This window comes from Podarcis bocagei, assembly GCF_964188305.1.
Source record: "Podarcis bocagei genome assembly, chromosome: 7".
NCBI classification, from domain to species: Eukaryota; Metazoa; Chordata; class Lepidosauria; order Squamata; family Lacertidae; genus Podarcis; species Podarcis bocagei.
The window spans coordinates 50148569-50169349 of NC_138132.1; the positions used below are offsets into that span (position 1 = coordinate 50148569).

The 20781-nt window shown below is 42.4% G+C and overlaps 1 protein-coding gene across 16 annotated transcripts in view; it reads left to right on the forward strand.

Moving 5' to 3' along the window:
• ZFHX3 (zinc finger homeobox 3) overlaps positions 1-20781 on the forward strand; it is a 263343-nt gene that overhangs the window by 41752 nt on the left and 200810 nt on the right. Inside the window, exon 1 of one of the 16 annotated variants that reach the window (XM_081202545.1) lies at positions 2982-2999. The exons of the other annotated variants lie outside the window; for them this stretch is intronic. The gene's annotated coding sequence lies outside the window, so the exon portion shown is untranslated. Of the gene's footprint in view, positions 1-2981; positions 3000-20781 lie in introns of those variants that run through there. 16 annotated transcript variants of the gene reach the window in all.

Genomic DNA, 20781 nt, shown 5'->3' on the forward strand with positions numbered 1-20781 from the left:
TCATTCAGCTCAAGCAGCTCTTCCTTAGCCCATGCTGGTTCCCTGCTCACAGGGAGGAAGGTAGGCAGCTATAGGACCAACAGGAAATGTGTTTTTCTGTTATGCAATGGCCAGTGTAACTGGATATTTTCATGTTCTGTATGGCACCTGCTTTCTCTAGAATACTTCCTCGGATTCTTGTTACAGTGTCAAGTCAGAATTGCAGCCAGCTTTTGTTTGAAAGCACGTTAAAATGCAAGTAGATAAATAGGTACCGCTCTGGTGGGAAGGTAAACGGCGTTTCCGTGCACTGCTCTGATTCACCAGAAGTGGCTTAGTCATGCTGGCCACATGACCCGGAAGCTGTACGCCGGCTCCCTCTGCCAATAAAGTGAGATGAGCGCTGCAACCCCAGAGTCGGTCATGACTGGACCTAATGGTCAGCGGTCCTTTTGCCTTTTTAAAGTATTTTAAACTTTCACTAGAAAATAATATTTGGAATAGATTCCCTTTCTTTGTTGTTTAGTCATTTAGTCGTGTCCGACTCTTCATGACCCCATGGACCAGAGCACGTCAGGCACTCCTGTCTTCCACTGCCTCCCGCAGTTTTGTCAAACTCATGCTGGTAGCTTCGAGAACACTCTCCAACCATCTCGTCTTCTGTCGTCCCCTTCTCCTTGTGCCCTCAATCTTTCCCAACATCAGGGTCTTTTCCAGGGAGTCTTCTCTTCTCATGAGGTGGCCAAAGTATTGGAGCCTCAGCTTCACGATCTGTCCTTCCAGTGAGCACTCAGGGCTGATTTCCTTAAGAATGGATAGGTTTGATCTTCTTGCAGTCCATGGGACTCTCAAGAGTCTCCTCCAGCACCATAATTCAAAAGCATCAATTCTTTGGCGATCAGCCAGCTCTCACTTCCATACATCACTACTGGGAAAACTATAGCTTTTACTATACGGACCTTTGTCGGCAAGGTGATGTCTCTGCTTTTTAAGATCCTGTCTAGGTTTGTCATTGCTTTTCTCCTAAGGAGCAGGCGTCTTTTAATTTCGTGACTGCTGTCCCTTTCTTACTCCACCCTAAAACATATCATGCACTCCCAGGTGTGAATGTGAATAAGAATAATTAATTAATTAATTAATTAATTAATTAATTGTGCTTTACTTATGACATTAGTTTCCTGCTATGTGGTAGCCAAAATATTCCTGACACAGCACATATGGAAGGCATTGAGGCATTGCTACTGGCAGGTGTAAGTTGCCCATGACTCACTTCCATAAAGCAGCATGCTCAACATGCAAACCTGGTAGACCTTCATCTTGGTATTGGTTGTTAGCATCACATTCTCCCATACCCTTTTGGAGAGGCAAGCCATTGCTATAGCTGCCTTACCAATACGATTGTACAGCTCAGAATCAATGAAAAGGTTGCTGGTTATGGTGGAGCCCAGATAGACAAAACCACCTACCACCTCAAGCATGTGGCAGGCACCAGGCCTGTTGGCAGACCAACTCTGCGTTATAAAGATGTCTGCAAATGTGACATGTAGGTTGGCAGCATTAAACCCGCCGTGTGGGAATCCCTTGCAATTGACAGCAGTGCCTGGAGACAAACAGGTTGTGTATCCACAGCCGTGACCAGAGGAAAAATGACCGCAGGGAGGAGCTCAGAGAAAATAAAGGCCATGGTACATCTGTAACAGCAAAACTGGATGCCTTCATATGCCCCAGCTGCAATAAAATATGTCTTTCCTGTATTGGTCTCTACAGCCACAGCAGGCACTGTAACTCTCAGACGGTTTGACTTTACTCCCAATGGCACACTCATCTGTTATCTCTTGGGCAGATGGATGCCAATATACATGCAACATAGATAACATAAGGTTAGCTAGGCAACTTACAATGAATAAGTACAAAAGCAATTTAAATAAAAAATGAGACATAAAACCATAACACCCAAAGGAACATAAATAAATACAACAAACAACACCTCACCACACATCCCAGAATATTAAAAAATGGAACTTGCATGTCAACCAGAGCTCTTCCCAAATCCAGATACTGTTTCACCTCCCTCTGTGCTATGCTTGGGAAAAGGTGGGAAAATTTCTATAAGTTGTTGTCTGTAAACTCTTCATGAGTGAAAAACAAGAGATGCTGGAGCTGTAGACAGTTCACTAAGTTTCGCTGACTGATGGATCAGCAAACTTGGGAGAAAATCAAAATTATTTGCAAGCAACTTAACTTGAAGTCTACATAGAGAATAGTTAAAAGATGTCAAAACCAAAGTTAGCATCATAAAATAAAAGTGGATACTACAAGCTGCGGCATGTCACAGCTTTCAGGTAGCACAGCTCTGCAAAAGCACAGAAAGCCTTCAGTATCGGGTAATGAGGTGCAGCTAGTTACATTTAAGAAAGAACACCAAGACCTACTTGAGAACTCCGCCCTTTCTTCCCAGGGCAGTTGGGATTTAAAGCCGCTATTCAGAAAAGTGTTAGGAATTTTGGGAGCAGTATACAAAACACTGCTTTTTCCCATAGCCAGGGTGGGGGAGGGGAAAGGCTTCCTTGTCTGTTCCCTTCCTCCTCCCAAAAGCTCCCATCAGTGAAAGAGAAACAAAAAACCATATCAGGCCAAAACAAGCTTGAGCACCATGAGAAATCAAGGCTACCAGAATGGCATTTGACACTGTCAGGCTGCAGCTGAAGAACAAGGGAAACGTTTTTGTACGACTGTCACTGACCCACAGGCCCTCACTCCTAACCTTGCTCTCCCACATATGTTTCTCATTTCCTTGCTTATAGCTGGCCCAAGCTAATGATCTGTGTTTTGGCAGCCATCCCATGCTTGGCATAGTGCCTGCCTTGTTCTCATTGTCCCAGCTACTTACAAAACCTCTGCCCCACCCTCTCTCTCTGCAGCCCATGCCTTTTCTGCACAGCTACCATCTTGAATGCTGTCTCTGCCACCCAAACATATCCCATCAGTAACAGCCTGAAGAAATTGCCCATGGGTGAGGGGTGAGTTAAACACAAAAACAGTGGAAATCCAAACAAATCAGCCCAGCAGAGTCTTGCTGCTATAAATACTGAGGAACACAGGCTATTTTGAGGGATGGTGGCATGGGAAAGTTCTGTCTGGAATCTCAGATCTAGCAGAGGAGACAGTTATTTCCAGTGGACATGGGAAGAGGGACTAACTACTCAGAGTAAGATGGGAGAGGGCATCAAACTTCCTGACTGAAATAGGAATCCAATATGATAACAGATATGATTTCTGTCTCCATAATCAATGAAAGGCTGACAGGGATTAGGTGTTTAACTTTCAACTTTTAGGTAACAAGGCAAGAAGCAAATAATTAAGCTTTAGTCCCTCATTATTAGTAGATCTTTCTATCAAACCAAACAGATTTCTCATATGACTGCCCCTGTAATTTGTCATGCACTATTATGGTGTGAGCCATTATTGACTGATGGTCCTGGGCTGATATCAAGCAATGCAAGGCATAGCACAATTCCCTTTCATGTGCAGTACAAAATGTTAGTGTGGGTGCAAAATGTTCCCACTCACATTTTAGGTGGTTAAGAAGCTTCTCTTGGTTGCTCATGTGTGCTTGTATATGGACGGGGATCTTCATTTCATGGGCCACATTATAGCTTTCCAAGATCTGTACCCCCTGCTTTATAGCCATTAGGTCCTGTTCATGTATTAGAGAATAAATGAGAGGATTATCGATAAAAATGCTTGATAAAATATGTTCAGGAATATGAAAGACCATATTCCCTCATGTGAACCTACCTGGGTTTTGAGATACAGTATTCAGGGGAAGCCCATCTCCCTTCTCAGTGGTTACTCCCAGACTTTGAAACTCCCTCTCTAAAAAAGCTAGACTGGCTCCCTCCTTGCTGTTCTTCCACTGGCAAGTGAAATCTTTCTTGTTCCAACAGGGAATTGACTGCTTTTAATGAGAGGGCTTGTGCTGTTTTTATTGTAATTATTGGTATGTTTTAAACAGATTTTATGTATGCCTGTAGTTTCTATCACTGTTTAATTGTGTTTTAATTATTGATGTTTCTATGTTTTTAGCAGTTCTTGTTTTTATCTGTAAGTCACCTTGAGCCCCATCAGGGGAAAATGGTGGGAAATACATACATACATACATTGCTTTTTTCTAAAAAAGTGTTTAGGGGTACTCTAATTTTCCTACTCATATTGAAATACTGCCCCTCAATGGGGCCAAACTTAGATTCACAAAATGTTTAGGGGTATGCGTACCCCTACGTCCCCAAAGAAAAAAAGCACTTCATGCATACATGCATAGATACAAAAAACAAACAATACCATTATTGTCCACATCAAGGCTATGTGTAGCTCCTCCACCCAGCCTGGTCTTTGATAGTTCAATCAGCAGGTTGTCAGTATTAAGATCGAATGAACCCTCTGAAGATGTTTTTAAGGCAACCTTCATACTGAGTGTTCTGGGTGCAACAGTAACCATGGATATATTTATTTAGGCATTTATGCCCCATCTTTTATCCAAAAGGGTTCTCAGAGACTTACAAGCCTGACCTAAATCTGTGCTAAGATGGTCCCTGCCCTCAGGCTCACATGCTAGACAGACATGACACAAAAGGGAAAAGTGATGAGAGGGAGAAGGGAAAAGCAGGCTCAAGCACAAGTTCTTAAAGTGCTAAAAATATGATGCCTGTTCTGGAGGTTGCAAAGTTTTAAACTGCATCCTATCATGTAGAGATGGAGTATATGCCATCTTTTTCATTTCTACATGTTATTCTGCTGTTAAGGACACAATTGCTGGATAGTTTAAAAGTTGGGAACCAAAACTGGAGTTATGGCAGGAAAAATGCAGATTTCAAACCCAGAACTGGCATCTACATGGTTAAAATATCATCACATTTCATCCATCTTAAATTTCCCATAAACATTCAGCAAAGCAATTTCACTCAATCACACGTATTAACTACTTAAATTCTCCTCTCCAAGGATGTGGATTGTTATTTTATGCCAAATGTGCTGTAATTAAGTTTGACATAAGCACATGGATTAAATATGTGGTTTGGGGGACAAATGGCAGATTTTTTTTCTTTCTCTCTCTGTTGTTATGGCCATATGGAGAATGCAACCAGATAATGGATAGATTTTCAAATATCTCTTTCTTGTTATTTTTTTGTATAATAATTGAAAAGGCTCATGTTAATGCAGGGGTTGCAGCAGCTCGAGGACCAATTATTTTGAGGTGATTTGAGGTGATTAAAAAAGAGGGGAAATAAGATAGGCTTTTCCATCTTACTCAGGAGCACCTTGATAGATGATTTATATATTGCAAGCTTCTGCTACTTAATAATAATAAATTTTTATTTATACCCCACCCTCCCCAGCCAGGGCCAGGCTCAGGGCAGCTAACACCAAATATGAAGTACAATAAAATGTGATAGAAGAAACAACAAACAAACAAACAAACAAACAATTAAAATACGGCTTAAAATACAGCTTAAAATGCAGCCTCATTTTAGTAGTAGTACTTAAGGTAGGCGATCTCTGTCATAGCAGCGGCAGGGAGAATTTTGACTAGGTACACATTGCTTTGTGCAGGTATTTAGTAAAACTGAGTAACTTCACCATATAGAGCACTCCATTTTACATAGAGTCATTCAGGGCACAGGAATAAGAGAACATACCCTGCCCTTTTATTTGGCTACTGAGATGCCATTTTTATTCCAGGGCCAGCCATGTTATCAGTCTCTGCAATAGGGGGTGGTCCTCCATTACATTGCACCTATCAAGTCAACTACCCTGGCCAAAGACAGATGTTCCTTTATGTTTGGTGCTGGGAAGACAAGGAAATGTGTAGTGGCCAGAAGGCAGGCATCGCTACAGAGAGATGCTTTTAAGAGATGCTGAGACTCCACAATGGGTAGGGAATGTGGCAGAATATGGGCAAAAAGGAACTAACATGGAGATCAGGGTTAATAGCAGGAGTTGTGTGTGCCTCTGGATGGCTGCCTGATAAGGGCCTGCAGGAGTAGGAATTTAATAGGTTCCAAACAGCTGAGGTCAGCTTTGTGCTGTAACCCCAGGTAACATCACCAGTAGAGGAGGGTTCAGGTAAAAGAGCCTTGTGCATTTCTTAATTGTAGGGATCTGCCTCTCACCACTTACTATGCCATGTGCCAATTTGCAGAGATATCTCAGTACTTTGAAATGAACTTTGTTGCTATATGTCAATAAATTAAATCTTGATTCAGAGAAGCAAGTTGGATTAGGAGAAACATCACATCTCTTCAGCCCTAGAGTTTTGTGACTTAATACATTCTCTATTAACCTATAGACCTTGAGCTGCTTTTATAACCACCACTACAGGCAGGGAAGGAGCCCTGGCAGTGTTCGCTATTTTTACATTTGCTCTTGTCTACCTGTCCTCAATCTCCTTCTGCATATTTCCAGATATCCTATCCTTATTAGTTATTGGTTCCCCTTTTTTCATAACTAAATACTGGCAGAATGCCTGAAACAGAGCAGATATGGTGTAACTTCAATTCCTCACAGCAACAGCATACCATTTCTGCCAGTATAATAATAATAATAATAATAATAATAATAATAATAATAATAATAATAATAATAATAATAGGTTTCTCCAGCCACTCTGGGCGGTTTAAAGGGCTCATCCAACTAAGGGCTCGTCCATACTTCCACTTGTCCTGTGCCTAGAAAGTGTGGCTCCAAGTGGTTTGACCTGCACTTTCTAGGCATTGGTCCAAGCAGTTTTCTCCTTGCCCTGCTCCCTTCCCCAGAGAAAACCAACCTTTTAGTGCTAAATTGGAGCAAATGTCCATCTGGAGAAAACCTGAATTGCTGCTTGCTCAAGTTGAATGCTAAAGAGTGGTTTTCCCTGGGGTGGGAAGCAGTGGGACAAACACTAAGTTCAACTTTGAATAAACCCATTGAAATGAATGCACTTAAGTTAGGGATCATCCAGACTTGCTTTTGTGCCATGTTTCTAGGCACAGGCCCACACTTTAAAGCTCCATTTTCAAGTGCCTTTTTTATGGCTAGCACTATCCCACTGAATTGCCATTTGTTCCATTTCAGCATGAAAGAGTGGGTTTTCCTGGTGAAAGAGGTGGTGGTGGGTGGGGCGAGCACTTGGACACAGACCAGGAAAGCACAGACATGTGCCTAGAAAGCACAGGACAGAAGTTAAGTGTGGATGAGCCCTTTGTCACATCTATCAATTTCAATAGGTCTTCTTTGAGTTATTGTGGGTTGTATTGGATACAACCCACAAACTCCACAGTCAGAGACCACAGTTTAGACAATAGTTGCATAGGACTGAGGTCAAAACTCGGTCCTCCTATCATGCACTCTAGCACTATGCGATTTTTCAATATATTGGCCAAAATCAGTTTCGAAATCACACTGCGATAATGATTTTGACCCGGCAATATGCAGCAATATATCACTACTTGCTACTTGCACGAGGGAGGGCAGGGCAGCCAATTTCAAGGCACCACCGATATTGCACAGTGATCTCAGCCAATAACCATGTTTACCTGAGCTGCCTTCCCTCACGCTGATGGAGAGGCACGGCCATCACTGCTGATCTGAGTTGCCTTTCCTCACTTGAAGGCACTGTGGCACTACCTTCCCCTGGCACTGAGGCAGAACAGCTTTTCTTAGTCAGCAGGAAAGCAGCAGCCGCCACAGTGGACACTCACTTGATCTCCATGACTGCTCCTTCCCATATCCCCACGCCTGATCTGCACATACCCCATCTGCACAATCTCTGTGACTGCTCCTTCCCTGATCCTCATGCCTGATCTCTAATTTCAGACGTTGTGATATAGTGAAATATTGCGATGTTTAGCTGCTGATACATCATGATGCCGAAAACCAGATATTGCTCAGCCCTAATGCACACTTAGATCTCTCAATGGGGAACTTTGATAATGGGAATCTGGGAGAAATGGCCCTTTGCATACAGTGAAACACTTAGCACAATGCAGCCTGTCTTCATAACACTCATAGGAATCTGAGCACATTGCTAACTTTTCTCTTCCTAGAACTGTAGCAGATACATCATCTTGGGACTCCGGACACAAACATACAATAACAACCCTCAATCTCTCCAACAACTGGAGTGCCAGGCAGGCACATACAGAGCTTGTCTGAGGCCCAGGGCAGGACTCTTGTTGGAATAAAGTTATAAACTCAAACAAAAAAGCAGCCAGTGTCTGGTGCCCCCCCAGCCAGCTTAGCTCATTGAGGCACAGGGCAAGTGTACTTGGCTGCTCACTCCCCTGTATGGGCCTAGTGCCAGGATAGAGCACCTCTTACTAGTAAGCAAGAAAGGGAAAACACTTGCTTCAGAGTAAGGCTGCTGCACCTGTTTCTGAAGTTTCTGACTCCTGGAAAGGCCAAGCTTTGTGCTTAAACATTGCCAAGATTGGGTAAACTCAGGAACACCTTTGCCTTACAGAAGCACCTTCTGGATGCCTATAGTCAACAAGTGGATGCACACACAAAGGGATGAGTATACTCAGTCACTGCAGTCTCTCCCCCTCCCTCCATGGAGAGGAGAGGCAGAAGCTGAGCTGTAAGCATAGGCTGTACACTGGGGATGGGGGACAGGGCTGGCCCATCTTGCAAAATAGCAGGCGTGGGGGGAGGTCACATGAGTTGCCAGGGCAAGGGATGGTAAAAAAGGATATTGTAGAGTAGGAAAAGATCCAGAAAAAGGCAGCCAAAATGATCAAGGGGATGGGGCAACTTCCCTATGAGGCAAGGTTACAGGTTTGGGACTTTTTTGTTTGGAGAAAAGGTGAATAAGGGGTGACATGATAGAAATTTATAAAATTATGCAGGATATAGTAAGTGATAGAGAAAAATATTTCTCCCTCACCCATAACACTAAAATTCATGGGCATCTATTGAAGCTGAATGTTGGAGTATTCAGGACATATAGCTCATAGTTAAATTATGGAATGAGCTTCCACAAGAGGTAGTGATGGCCATAAACTTGAATGTCTTTAAGACTGGATTAGACAAATTCATGGAGGATAAGATGATCAATGACTACTAGCCATGATAGCTGTGCTCTGTCTCCATAGTCAGAGGCTGTTTGATCCCAAATTCCAGTTGCTAAAAACTGCAGGAGGGGAGAGTGCTATTGTTTGGCCACTGTGAGAATAGGATGCTGGGCTAGATGAGCCACTGGCCTGATCCAGCAAGGCTATTGTTACATTCTCGTGTGTCCAAAATGACTGGTTGGTTCCCATCCTTCTCCTTGGTGTAGAGGGGCCTCCATCTTGTCTAGCATCAGTTTGTAGCCTGTATTCAATGCTAGGGCCTCCAGAAAATGAACACCTAGCTCTGCTATAAAACTTAGCCAGTTGTTGCAGGGCCTTGCTGTGACAACTTAGCTGTGGAAACATGGCCTGTGGTTCTGAACCCACACCTTGATTTTCTTTCAAGATGCTGGCTTTTGCCTTGTCACCTTGCTGTGGAAACTATTAATCTGTGCTTGCTTGGGCCAATGTCCATGCTGTGACTGAGGGGCTAAGGAACTGCTGTGGTCTTTATGGTGTGGGTTTGAGCTCTGGAAACTCCTTTGCCCTGATACAGCTTGGTTTTCTGCTGGGCATGCCAGCAGGAGTCATTTTGAATTCCTAGGCATTGAATTGAATTGAATTCCCCAACATTGTTGCCAGCATAATCCCTGATTGGTGTGTTTTGTTCAATGTTCACCATTTGTACTCAGTTTGAAAAGTGGTGTGCCTTCTTCCCCTTTCATAGAATCATAGAATCATAGAGTTGGAAGAGACCACAAGGGCCATCGAGTCCAACCCCCTGCCAAGCAGGAAACACCATCAGAGCACTCCTGACATATGGTTGTCAAGCCTCTGCTTAAAGACCTCCAAAGAAGGAGACTCCACCACACTCCTTGGCAGCAAATTCCACTGTCGAACAGCTCTTACTGTCAGGAAGTTCTTCCTAATGTTTAGGTGGAATCTTCTTTCTTGTAGTTTGGATCCATTGCTCCGTGTCCGCTTCTCTGGAGCAGCAGAAAACAACCTTTCTCCCTCCTCTATGTGACATCCTTTTATATATTTGAACATGGCTATCATATCACCCCTTAACCTCCTCTTCCCCAGGCTAAACATGCCCAGCTCCCTTAGCCGTTCCTCAGGCCGTTTCCTCTGGCCTAAGCCGTTTCCTCTGGCCTAAGCATGTATAGCGGGCATGTCCAACAGGTAGATCGTGATATACCGGTAGATCACTGGACGTCTGCGGTAGATCACTAGTAGATCATTGGTTCCCCCCAAAGAAGCTGAAGAACTGTGGCTCCCCTAAAAAAAGCTCAACATTTTACCTCCTCCCTCAAACAACTCAACAACTTTGACCCAAACCCCCAAAAAGGGGGTAGATCACTGCCAGTTTTTAACTCTGTGAGTAGATCACAGTCTCTTGGAAGTTGGCCACCCCTGATGTATAGGATATGGTAGCCATTCCACAGGCATAGCTGTGGTGTAATCCCCCTCTCCCCTTGTGGTAATGGGTGTATATAACAGTGATTGCTCTTGGCTAACACACACCAACTTGGCAGCAATGAGAAACTCTGGGATGGCATTTAGATATCAACATTGCAGTCCTATCTGTCATAAACAGACAAAATATGATTTCCCAAATTCTACTGGGTTTTGAACTATATTTATTGGTGAAGAGAAGATACGAAAAATAAATAGTAATGATTTGTTTAGGAAATGGTTTAATCACATGGAAGACATGGACAGAAAAGGTTAACATTCAACAGGCCATTCTGGAAGAAAGATTGTCTAAGTCACTGGGTGAAGGGAGAAGTCTATTCCATGGGGAGAGCTAGGAGTTAGCTTGGGAAAGTTTATGGCCATGCTCTGTGCCACTATGAATAGCCTTCTGCCACTGCCCTGAACATTCCTCCGTCTGTCCTAAGCTACTGTATATGGGAGCTCTACTGGATAAGCAGAGCTCTTGTGAATGCAAGTACTACACAGTCAGTGTTGCTGCTGTGCCTAATAAAATGGGCAAGGAAAATGCATCATCAAATCCCTTTGTTGAGTCTGAGATACCAAACACATTTTCCTCATTCCTATTTGGAAAACCTGTTTCTCTCCCAGCCTCATCAGATATCAAGTTACTCTTTTAAAATTATAACAATAGTAGTACTACAACAGGGGTGTTAGTAAAAAGAAGCAAACCACACACTTAAAACTGAAAATGAACAAACTCATTTATTTTGATGCTAGTGACATTCTCTTAGGTTTATGCACCTGGTTTTTCTTACTCTTAAATTCAGCCCTTCATGTTGCTCACAAGGCTGGAGGGGCCAGGAAAGCCCCATAGCACAGACTGACTAATAAGCTTTCTCAAAATTTGGGGGGTTGCCATGCATTTTTAGGAAAATAAACATTGCTGCTGTGTTTTGGCTGGTTACAGAGCTTTTCACTAATTGGCCTAAGTAACATGTACTGTAGGTAAAGGTTTTTTCTTTGTGTGAGGAAGAACCATTTATGCATTTTTGGATAGGGACACATAAAACAATGATCAAAAATTGTTACCTTGTAATTTCTTGTCTGTGCATTTTATCCTGATGCGATAAATAGTTTAATAGCTGGCTTGTGGAATGTTCTTATTTCTTGAACTTGGACACAGGTCAGAGTTTGTCTTGTATGTTGAAAACTAAATGTTCCAGACACAGCTGAATTTTGATTTATGTTGGTGGCAACTTTCTTCTTATGTGTGGCTTGATGTTGAGGGAATGATATGATTGCACTGTAAACATTAGACGCCAAACATTGGTGCCATAAAACATGAATTGATGAGTACATTTTTGCCCTGTCTTCTTACTACTTAGTCTTTGCTCTGGTCATTGTGTCATTCTGGTCATTCAGTCTCAGGGAGAATAGTTCTATTGGTCATTTGTAAGACTCAGCACTCAAGCAGTGCACTCTGCTCCATTTCTTTAAGGGGAAGCTGAGAGGGATGAGTAAGTTTCAAAACAATTACAGCAGTCTAAAATCCAGGCAAATAGATCTAGTTATTTGCAGGGTTAATTTTCCAAGTGTCATAAAAAGTCTTGAACAGTGCTATTTTTCTAGAAAAAGAGGTGACGGAACTCACCATGAACATCTCCCTCATTTTCTTAGAATGGCAATGGCGCCCACCTGAGAGGTGCCAGAACTGAGTTCTGGTGAGTTCTTTTCTGGAAAAAAGTCTTGAAATGTTTTATATGCTCTTATAATATTTTTCTCTTAATGAATGAATATGTGAAGATAGATGCCTAACTCTCCAGGACAGATGGTTGTGTGTGGTACACTCTACAACGAGAATACTCTTCACCTCTTTAGTCACTTCCATTTTCTTCCTCTTCATGTAAAAAGGAAAGGTGAAAGGCTGGCATAGAGTATCAAAAGGTATCCTGTATGAATAGAAAAACAGTCTTACTGTCTTTGTCCAATTTCCCAAGCCTGCTGCAGCTCCTGCACCCTATTGAATTCAGAGGGAGTGTAGGAGATGCTGGAGCGTGGGGGTGGAAGAGGAGTCAGGAAAGCATCATACCACAGAACTCTGCTTAAACAATCTTCTCTGAATCCAATATAGCAAATCCAAGGGTGTTCCCCAAATGTTTTTTTTCTTCTGAGGAGTGGATTGCTTGCAGGGATCTAGAAAGACCTGAGTTGCCTTTTTGCAAAGCTGTTTTTTGCTTATTGTTTGGAGCCAGACCTTCATTTCCAAAATGGTTTGAAAGAAGCCAGATTTGCCTGTGACAGGACTCTGAGTTAGTGTAGTCCAACTAGCTTGCTGCAACAAATCTCACAAACCAAGCTCCCCTATAATCTTCTTTGAGAACTGCATTTGATGTGACCTTACCAAGCCTGTGGCCAGACAAGATCTTTGAACATCTCCTCAGAACTACCATGATAAGCTCTTTGATTACCCAGCTCAACTGGATCCCCAACCCCCACCCTCCTCCTCAGCACATCCCTTCTTCATGCACAGGCAGCTTTTAGGGGTAGACCTGCCTCCGCCCCTTTTCATTTTCCTACAGTGTTCTAAATCTCAAGACATAGTTAACCCAAATCCAGATTTATTTAGGATTTATCTACTTTATTAATTCCTGTTGTGTTGTGCAAAAGTGCTGAAGGATTCAGATTGCCTATGAAATTAAAGAGAGCTTTCCCAAAATGAAGCATAATTTTAAAAACATTTTTGTTAGCCAAAGCTCAGAATACAGCATTTTAAAGGCTACTTTGGATGGGAATTGGCCATAATAATTTGATTTTTTTCCTTCTAGTAAATACGCTATCAAGCTGTTTCATGAATTAATCAGGGTTTAATTTAGATTTAAACATTTACAATGCAGAATAATTTGGGTTGAAATAATCCCCCTTGATAAAGCTAGAAAGCCCCCACAACTGTCACCATCTCTGACAGCCAGGCATCTAGACCTTGAATATGCAAATCACAAGAAGAAAAATGTGAGCAAGACTTAAGATGGTGCTTCATTTCTACATCTTTGTCAGTTAACTGCTGGCACTAAGTGAGTATTAGAACAATTCTGAAAAGCAACTAAATACCAACTGAAGCCTGTTCTAGATGGTGAACAGGGAGGCATCTGATTCTGCTCCTGGAGCTGTTCTTCTTCAAATAGATCATTTGTGTCATATGATGTTCATCTGTTGATGAGACTCTTTTCTGCCTTTACAACACTGTTGGGTTCCATGGAGACCCTTTGGGTTTTTAGTTCACTGGCACAGAGATCACCATTTTATGTTGACATGGGCCCTTACTGTCCACACCAGGCATATTTGTCATGTGGTTTATTTAAATTATTTATTTGTATAAAAATTCCCTACCAACTACATTTTTTTTTTAAAAGCATGGCAATGAATAACATAAAATCAACAATAATAAACAACAATTATATCAACAAAACTAACATAGAATACATCATAGATCATACCCACCCTGGAAGAATGGCAGATGAAAGTGATGGACTATATGACATTAGCCGAGATGACTGGCAGAATTCGCGACCAGGGAAAGGAGACGGCGGAGGAAGATTGGAAGAAATTTAAAATTTACCTTAAGGACTATTATAAACTTGCTGAATGCTAGAATGTCGAGGTTTTGAGTAAGAGGGTTACAGCGATATAAGACTAGACTAAAGGAAAGATTAAGAGGACAGAGGACTGACAGAAATATTTAGAGTTGCTAAAAACCTTTGGACATTGGGATGCAGAAAGGGGAGGTATGGGGAAGTCTGAGAAACATGGTTTACGAAAAGAAGGTTATGAAACTATACGTGTGTGTATGTCTTTTTATATGTTTGTATTGTTTTAAAAAAATTTGTAAAATCAATAAAAAAATTTATAAAAAAAAATAGAATACATCATAGATCAGATTAGTACATCAACATAACTTAATGTACTAATGCAGATACCCCTCGGGGAATGTCTGGGTAAAAAGAAGAGTTTTAAGCAGGAGCCTAAATGCCTGCTTGATATTCACTGGGAGTGCATGCCAAAAGGAAGGTGCTTCCACTCTAAAAGCTTTGGTCTCAGTGGACATAAGAGGACATTCAGGAGCATACTGTACTTCTAGGAGTGTCTCCGCTGAGGATCAAAGTGACTGGACTGGGCTGTAGAAGGTAGCAAATCCTCAGAGGTAATCTGGTCCTAAATTGTTTAGGGCTTTGTACAGTACCTCACTAGCAAGACCTTAAACTTAGCCTGCTAGCGTATCTACAGCCAGTGTACCTTTTTGTCAGTAGGGCATCTCCGTATAACTACGCTAGTTGTAGCTTCTGGGCCACCTTAAAAGAAGCCCCACATATAAGAAGTAATCAACCATTTATTCATTTATGTTTATTTGTTGGATTTATATTCCAGCTCCCTAATAGAAGGGAACTAAAAGTATCGTATAAGGGGTTCTTAGACAGGCTGTCTTCCAGGCACTGACCAAACCCACACCTGGTCATGCCCTGAGATCGTTAATAAATGTCACTGTACAGTCAGTCAATGAACTGCTTTTCAGATGGTTATCAACTACAGAACTCATCCTTTTACAAAATCAAGATGTCTTTTTCTGCTACCAGCCACTTCCATCACTTCTGCAACTGGCAGTTTTCCAATAAAGCCAATATCCCCAACCCCAGAGGAAGTTCATCAGTGGGAAGTGGGCACTGTGTTTACTCCAGCAATTTGACAACAACATTAGCTTACACTTTATTAGCAGACTACTACACCTTGATCCCTGACCCTGGCAGTGACCACAGATAGCCTACTAGATAGATGCCGATCATTTGAAGCAAACTGGTAACATTTTTAAGGCCAGATATCACAACCAGCAGGCACTGGATAGTTTTAAAAAGGAATGCTCTGTACATTTTGTAAGAAAACACGAACAGGAGATTAAGCCATCTGAGCAGGACCTTCTTTATATGGGATTTTCAGGCTAAGATTTGCTTGGCATTTGAGGCAATGACTAGGGTGCCTTACCCTAAAGCTGTTTAATGTGGATGATCTCATGACTGGAGTAGCTCTTGGGTGGCTTGGTTACTTTGAGTGCCTGCACTTGAAAGTGGTGGTGAAAAAGCCTTGCACGCAGATCCTTTGGTGCCAGGTCTCTGTGATTTCCCCCTTTCCCAGGCTGTATCCTTGCAACCTGTATGGAGCTTTCTCTCCTGGAGCCAGAAAGGCATTTCCCATCAATAAAAGCATTAGCTCACTAAACAGTCTGATGGCTTTGCTTCTCTGGATTAACCCTTTGGGAGCTAGGATTCCTTCAGACTTGTAAAGATATTGATCACAGATCATGTTTGCTTTTTGTGTGCATGAGCACATAGGTATGTGTGTGTGTGTCTTCCTTTCTCTCTTTGTGGATAGTTTCAGATAGTCAGCACTTCTGCTACTTGAGAAAAGGAGGGTTGTGCAACTCCTGTGGTTAAACGGACAGGGAGTGTGGACATCATATTTCTTTGAAGAGACTATTTGGACCCTTAGCCTCAGGAGTAACCTGTTGATTATTTGCAGGGGCAAATGATTATTTCACCTGGGTCAAAGACCCAGTTTTGTACACACGCACCCCATGTATGTATTTGTGTACACACACAGGTTGGGAGCCTCAATGGCACCCTTCTGGAAGCTTCACCCGGGGCAAAAACCTGGCTACCCCCCCAATAGCTATGGCTCTGATTATTTGTTTAGGTATTACAGTATTTATTTATTTAATATTTTAATTACATTAAAAAAAATAGTTGTTAGTTTTGGACTAGGATCTTGGACACCAGGGTTCAAATCCACATTAAACCATGAAACTCAGTAGGTAACCTTGGTCCAGTCATTGTCTCTCAGTTTAGCTTATCTCACAGGGTGGTTGTGATGGGGAAAAACCATGTATGCTTGAGCTCCTTGGAGGAAATGTTGGAAACAAATAGTAACTTCAAAACAACAACCACCACCACCCTAAAAAGGAAAAATCAAAATAAGGAAGAAGGACATGAAGGAGACACACCAAGGTGCTTTTGACGAGATAAACTGGAAATACAAATCTGACCAAATGTTCCCTCATTTTTCATCTTTGCACTCATGCCATTGCTTTGGGTTAGGGTTAAAATTGTTATTGCGTTTGTGGAGATCTGGAATAATTTCCCTTACTCCCATCTCCTAAATCAGGATTTCCGAAACTTGGGTCTCCAGCTGTTTTTGGACTACAATTCCCATCATCCCTGACCATTGGTCCTGCTAGCTAGGGATGGTGGGAATTATAGTCTCAAGAAAGCTGGAGACCCAAGTTTGGGGAACCCTGCCCTGGATGTTCTCTTGTGATTAGTGAGCACTGTTGACTATGAGATATGCAACTGCCTTTTGTTAAGACTGCTTGGAGGAAATGCAGAAAAAGGCAGTGTACCTTCTATGGCCACACTGAGACTCTTTGTCCATCTATCCCAGTATTTTCTATTCTGATTGGCAGCAGCTCTCCAGGGTTGTCATTTCAGGCAGAGAGAGGCCTTTCCCATCACCTGCTATCTTTTTAACTGGTGACGTCCTGGACCATCTTCTACCTGTAAAACAACTGCTCTGCTAGTAAGTTATGCTCCCTCCCAGCGTTTGTTTTTTTTAAGTGTTCTAAGGAACAGGTACAGAAAGACCTGGGAATATTTCAGAGGGCTGCAAGTGATTTACAATTTTTATTTAGTGTTTCTTTTACTATTTTTATTTATTATGTTATTTATATTGATAATCAGTGTAGACACTTCCCGCGAGACTGGTTGAACCACTTTTGATCTACCACAGAGGGATGGCATCTATTTCAGTATTACTTTTTTAAAAAAGATTTGTCTAAGAAGGTTTTCTTTCTACAGAGGAACAGTAGCAGACATGCCTATTGGGGTGCAGATGGATCATGAGAGATTAATTGGTGAAATAGAATCCCACCCAAACTGTACCAAACTGATCTGGGGAATATTGCACTTCAAAGTGCTGATTTCCACTGGCAGAATTTCTCTTGGGATACAGTAGAACTTTGCACCCAAAAGTGAAGGCTTGAAGGTCTTGACCTTGAATGAGTTCTCATTAGGAAGGGGGCACTGCCCAGGATGGGGAATTAGAAAGACAGAAGGAAAGAGGGGCAAGGTCACCACATAATGAAGTGGTCAGCATTGGATTTCTGTCAGTCACACTGGTTAAGCATACAATTGAGTTCAGCAAGACCCATTAAGGAAGCAGTAGTAGCAGGCCCAAGAGTGACTGAGACGATTTAAAACCAGGAGCCTGATACAGTCATGAATCTTCCACCCAGAGTTTGAGAAAGCATATGGCTGTAAAAGATCCCCACACTATTCCTAGTCTTTGGAATCAGGACCAAAGTTTCCCAAGTCTGCATGATCAATGCCTATGCTCAATTTTAACACCTAATTCTGTAAAACTGTCCACTTAATAGAAATCTTGTTTGTGTGAGAGAAAAAGAGAGAGAGAGAGAAAGAAAAGTTAACTTTACTTAAGCCAGAAGAGAGACTTCAGCAAGTGCAGATTACAGAAGAATCCAGCAATTAACTAATTGGGAAGAAACCTGAATATGTCCATTTTCATTTTCCAGTGCATGTAAGAAGATCGGTTCACAATGGGGGAGAAGGGGGAGAAAATGTGATGATGAATGCTTAAATGTGTATATAATGTGTAAATTATATACATTCTATACAGAACACAATTTGATTCCTGGTGTTCAGGTATCCCTGATGTTCTGTAGCAAAAATTTTACTTTTATAGGCTTGCAAGTCAAATGTTAGAACTGTGCAGCAATATCTGTGCTACTCTTTGTGGCCAAATTATCCTCCTTCCACAGTGCCTCATTTGCTTCTTCCACTGCCCCTGGGATATGCAAGTTTCATCTCTGCTTAGTGAGCTTCTTCCTCACTTGAACCACACCTCAGATGCACCTTAAAAAATTTAAAAGGGCTACCACTTCGTTCCTAATTCACCCTCATCACCCCTTCCCTAATCTTAATCAAATGCTGTTTTCTCCATTCTCACTCTTGCATTGACTGAGAATTTCAAGGGACAAACCCAAGTGTTTTTGTTGTTGGCATCCATCCGTCTTGAGAGACAATGGAAGAGTGCGCCATTTGGGGGTAAGGTCAAATTGTTGGAGAATTACAGCACTTATTGTGGCTGTAGTGACCAGTACAGGAGAGACATAGTTTATTGCAGCTAGGGCAGATAAAGGCATCCAATTTCACTGTTACAGGTGCACCATGGCATTTATTCTCTCTGTGCTCCTCCCAGCAGTCATTTCTCCTCTGGTCACTGCCGTGGATACATGACTTGTCTCCAGGCACTGCTGTCGTCTGCAAGGGATTCCCACATGGCAGGGTTAATGTTGCCAGCCTTTCCTGTGTCTTTGCCTGGAAGAGGGAACTCCATGCATATGTTTATTCAGGCATAGGCAAATGGCCCACCAGATGTTTTGGGACTACAACTCCCATCATCCCTAGCTAACAGGACCAGTGGTCAGGGATGTTCTGGAGGGCTGAGTTTGCCTATGCCTGGGTTTATTTGTGGAGGCAGTTTCCCCTTTTTCTGCTGGTCCTCTCTGGGAGAGAAATGTTTGCTGCTCAACAGAAAACAATTCAGGTATCAAGGATGTTAATGTAGCTGGGATTGGGCAAAAGATACCCCAAAACAGAACATAGCAGCAAAGATGGGCATTTTTGTTTTTATTAATTTGAATATTATTCATATAAAAAAGATAATTCTCCCCCTCCTCCCAGGAGTTTGTGAACATTAAAAAAATTACCCAGCCAGTTCCAATGCAGACAAAGCCCTTTATTATTATATCCATATTGCAGGGCATGGAGTGATGGCTGAGAGAGCACAGGTTATGCCAGCCCTGCAAAGTAGCCCAGTGAGTCCACCCCCTGCTCCCCCATTTTGCTGTAGGGAGGTAGAACTGTGTAGTCCACTGCTGATCCTGGGATGTGTGTTGAGTTTTTTAGGGAAATGCAGGGTGCATAGCTGAGAACTTAATTGTAGCAACAGTAGGGGCTGGAGAGAGTAAAAAAAAGGCAGCAAAATAATAAAGTGTTTTAGTCATAGATGGAAATATATCTGGATTCCAGGTCTATCTGTAGAAGCTACTAAATGAAAAACAACTGAGGGGTAGACTGGAATGCTTGTTTCTCAGAGGTCAGGTCTGTTTGGGTCTCACCATTGCTCAATCGCCGGAACTTTAAGAAAAGGTAGATCAGCTCTCTCGCTGTGTGTGCGTGCGCGCGTGCGCGCGCGCGCGCATATTTATTATTCTGGAATCTTTACTTTGTGCCTTCCATCCCAGAAAAAAATCCTGCAGATGCCCATGGTCCCATGCTGTTTGCTACCTTTCTGCTTCTTCCCTCTGATATACGCAACAGCAAGGTTTGGCTTAGCAGATTGTGTGGAGCCTACGTCTTTCTCATTCTGCTCAACTGGCCATCACAACTCTTTCTGTGATCTCATCTGTCGATGCCCAGCTCTTGCTTGATGTCTCACTTCCGGAACAGAGGGAAGGCTCTGCCCCCCAAAATATTTAGTTAGCAGCTATTAACTTAAGTGGAATTGACTTTTTATCGGCTTTCCTCTGTATGACTGCCACCAGCGAAGGCAGTTTCCTCCTTTCCTCTTCTCCGCCTGTCAGTTCCCTCTACATTCCTATCGGCAGCCTTTAGCTCTGATCAATACTAACCACTGTGTAACAGCTCACGCACGGCTGCTTTAGTTCGCATCGATCAGACCTCTCTTCCAACAGGTAGCTGGCTCTTTTGAGGCAATGACTTGAGATAACTTCAGGCTAATTCATTACAGAGGATTTTAGGGAGGCCCCATGCCCTGTTTTGGAGAGAAACACAGATATCAGAAACGGAGAACAATGTCCCCTGTGCTTGAGATTCTGTATTTCCTTCCCCTTTCTTTTAGAATTGTAAGTGTAATCCAAATAATGGCATAAGTCATCTCGGCAAAACAATTAGTTTTCAATGGCATGGTTTTGGCTTTTGCCAAGCTGAAGGCCAAATTTTACTTAGAAATCTTCAGGGTAGGACCTCCTACCAGTTCTGCTCATCTTTTCTGATCCACATCCACAGTATTCTCCAGAGTTGCTTCTTGTCCTTGTAACACTAACTAACTAGAGCAGAGGGGTGATGCTGCTCAAGACCAGCATCACACAAGTGTGGAACTTGGTTTGTCAAAGAGCAGCTTGTTTTTGACAGCA